Source organism: Salmo salar, chromosome 12, assembly GCF_965601325.2.
Source record: "Salmo salar chromosome 12, fSalSal1, whole genome shotgun sequence".
In the NCBI taxonomy this organism is placed as follows: Eukaryota; Metazoa; Chordata; class Actinopteri; order Salmoniformes; family Salmonidae; genus Salmo; species Salmo salar.
Window position 1 is genome coordinate 39630972 of NC_138302.1, and position 3836 is coordinate 39634807.

Sequence of the window (3836 nt, forward strand, 5' to 3'; positions counted from 1 at the left end):
TACCGAATCTGGAGATAGTCGAACAAATCGATGTAATAGACTTTCTAAACATTTATGCAATTAATAATAATTTGCAAATATTCTGGACATAAAACACGAATTAAGTCATGCAAAATATCATACAAAATGTGTTAAGTCTTCAATATAAGTTGCATAAGTGGCTAAATGTGATCCACACTGGCTGTGAGTAAGGCCAGTGAGTCGATATTACGCGGATGACTATACACGTCAGCCACTACAGCGACTGAAATTACTGCAACACTTAAAAAGCTGCAGTTGGTTCGGGAATGGGTCGCAAGGAATAAGTTAGACCTAAATATTTCCAAAACTATAAACATTGTATTTGGGAAAGGTCGTAATGAATGTGGAAATTGAGCAAGTTGAGGTGACTAAACTGCGTGGAGTAACCATGGATTGTATACTGTCTTCGTCAAAACATATTGATACAACAGTAGCTAAAATGGGGAGAAGTCTGTCCATAATAAAGCACTGCTCTGCCTTAACACTATCAACAGGCCCTGGTTTTGTCGCACCTGGGCCCTGTTTCAGAAAGCAGGTTTAACAAACTCAGTTTAAACCTGAACTCTGGGTTGACGAACTCTGAGCTGTCAAACTCTGGGTTTTCGGTTTCAGAACAGCTGATAACGATTAGTTCAATCAACTGAATTAAATTAACCCTGAGTAAAGCACGTGCATGAGGAGATAAAAAGCCCTCATCAATTGAACGCAGATAACATGATTCATCATCACAGAAGAAAAAAATGGCTCGAACCTCCTACTTCTCCCTAGTGGAGTTATCAATATTAATGAATGCGTATGCAGATTATGAATATATATTTAAGAAAAAAAGCAATACAGTAGCAGCAGCCAAAGAACGTGAGCTGGCGTGGCAGAAAATTGCTGACCGAGTCAATGCGTGAGTATTAATTGAAAAAAAAAAAAGAAGTTGTATCTCGAGTGTTCCACTTATTCAACATTTTATATAGTGTGTGTGTGTGTTTAATATTTATGCAGGTGCAATCCAACAGGCAGAAAACGTACTTGGCATCAACTGAAGATGAAATATAAAAATATACTTCAAACAGGTAAGGTATAATTTCATTACAAGCAATTGTGATGTTGTTTAGCCTACCCTACCTAATTAAACAGCATTCAGTGGCTACATTCAACATGTGATATATTTAAGTAGTTAGTGAAATTTTCTAAGCAAAAAAAAGTTCGATTTTGCAGCCGTCCCAACACTGCCAGTATTTTAATATTGTCTATTTAAAAGTAACGCCTAAATTCCTTCATACATACAAGTCTCCAAATGTTGTGCTTACTGGACATTATAGCCAATAGAAAAAAGGCTGAGGGCTGAAAAGAAGGACACAAGGGCCTACATAAGAGGTTAGTTATTCAAATTAATAATCTATGTACATTCATCCTTTTGCCACAGTGTTACCTCAGTGATTCCCACCCATCCATCTTAGACACTACTTGGCACACTGATTTTCTTGTAGCGGTACAATTCTTTGTAATTGACTGCTGTTACTATTTCAGATTCTTAGTTGTCCTTCAGACATCAATCTATTTTAAGGTAACTCCGAGTTATATATTTGAAGTTGGGATGTGGCCTGCACACTGTTGTAAAAACAAAATTCAAATTAGTTGGGGCGCTTTTCTGGGTAAAGTTATTTAATTCTTATGGATGGGTGGCAGTATTGAGTAGCTTGGATGAAGAAGGTGCCCAGAGTAAACTGCCTGCTACTCAGTCCCAGAAGCTAAGATATGCATATTATTAGTAGATTTGGATAGAAAACACTCTGAAGTTTCTAAAACTTTGAATGATGTCTGTGAGTATAACAGAACCCATATGGCAGGCAAAAACCTGAGAAAAAATCCAACCAGGAAGTGGTGGAAATCTGAGGTTTGTAGTTTTTCAAGTGATTGCCGATCCAGTATAGTGTCTGTGGGGTCATTTTGCACTTCCTAAGGCTTCCACTAGATGTCAACAGTCTTTAGAAGGTTGTTTCATAATTCTACTGTGAATGGGGAGAGAATAAGAGCATATGGAGTCAGATGACTGAGAAAATGACATGAGCTCAATCGTGCACGCTCCCATGAGGTGTGTTCCTTTTCATTTCTGAAGACAAAGGAATCGTCCGGTTGGAATATTATGGAAGATTTATGATAAAAACATAAAGATTGATTCTATACATCGTTTGCCATGTTTCTACGAACTGTAATAACTTTTTTGACTTTCCGTCTGAACTTACTGCGCGAGCACAGTGCATTTGGATTACTCGACTGAACGCGCGAACAAAAAGGATGTATTTGGACATAAAGGATGGACTTTATTGAACAAAACAAACATTTATTGTGGAACTGGGATTCCTGGAAGTGCATTCCGATGAAGATCATCAAAGGTAAGTGAATATTTATAATGGTATTTGTGACTTCTGTTGACTCAAATGGCAGGTATCTGAATGGATTGTTTTGATGTCTGAGCGCTGTACTCAGATTATTGCAAAGTTTGCTTTCGCCGTAAAGCTTTTTTGAAATCTGACAGCGGTTGCATTAAGAAGAAGTGCATCTTTAAATCTGTGCGTAACACTTGTATATTTTATCAAAGTTTATGATAAGTATTAATGTAAATTGATGTGGCTCTCTGCAAAGTCACCGGAGGTTTTGGAGGCAAAACATTACTGAACATAACGCGCCAATGTAAACTGACATTTTTGGATATAAATATGAACTTTATCGAACAAAACATACATGTATTGTGTAACATGAAGTCCTATGAGTGCCATCTGATGAAGATCAAAGGTTAGTGATTCATTTTCTCTTTCTGCTTTTTGTGACTCTTCTCTTTCGCTGGAAAATGGCTGGTTTTTTTTTGTGACTAGGTGCTGACCTAACAGAATCGTTAGGTGGGCTTTCGCTGTAAAGCCTTTTTGAAATCGGACACTGTGGTTGGATTAATGAGAATCTTTAAAATGGTGTATAATACTTGTATGTTTGCGGTATCTTAATTATGAGAGTTTTGCTGTTTTGAATTTGGCGCTCTGAACTTTCACTGGCTGTTGTCATATCGATCGCGTTAACGGGATTTCAGCCGTAAGAAGTTAACTGTCTAATTTTCATATTTTACCAGCTACTGATGGTGTAACCATAACAGACCTCCATGCAGTTGTAAGTACTCTTAGTACTCCACAGATTTTTCATAATGGGTTAGAGTAGAACACCAACATTGTTCATTTTCATTACAGGAGGATGATGAAGACACCTTGTCAGCTGCCACAGAGTGGGAAGCTACAGAGAGGGCTATTGAGGTAAAAAAAAATAACAGCTAACAGTTGATGATAGTGTTGTACCATAATAAAACGTGCACCTTTTTCTCTAACAGAGCAATGCTGGAAATTACAATGAGGAAGAGGGTCCATCTACCTCCACAGTACAACTTACCTCAGTAAGATGTTGTTCCGCATTGGCCCATGACTTACAATGAAACTAAGTAGACCTGGCACTGTGAAATTCAATGTCATTTTTTTGTGTTCCTATAGTTCCCTGTGAAACAGCTGTACTTAGAGAAACAAATAAAAAAATGTAATTTAGAAATTGACCACAAGGCTGCAGATAATTTTTTTAAAAATACAACAGGTGGCACATCAGTTAGGTGGGTGAGGTGCCCACAGGTGGATGATTTTACTTGGTTGAACAACATGAATATTAACTACTGTACTGCATTTGCACTGGCAGGAAATAATGACGCCTTCATAAAAAGAAAGGCATTGTCTTTATTTGACACTGGGGAGGTGATGGGTCCATCAGAAATGATGGTAGCATATTGTGTC

At 37.7% G+C, this 3836-nt stretch overlaps 1 long non-coding RNA gene across 1 annotated transcript; it reads left to right on the forward strand.

Annotated features, from left to right (window-relative positions):
* The first annotated feature begins 171 nt into the window (after nucleotides 1-171).
* On the forward strand, nucleotides 172-3604 carry LOC145859439 (uncharacterized). Its single transcript, XR_014379685.1, has 5 exons — nucleotides 172-916; nucleotides 1015-1085; nucleotides 3137-3174; nucleotides 3252-3314; nucleotides 3389-3604. It is a non-coding gene; the product is annotated as an uncharacterized LOC145859439 (long non-coding RNA).
* The last annotated feature ends 232 nt before the right edge of the window (nucleotides 3605-3836 follow it).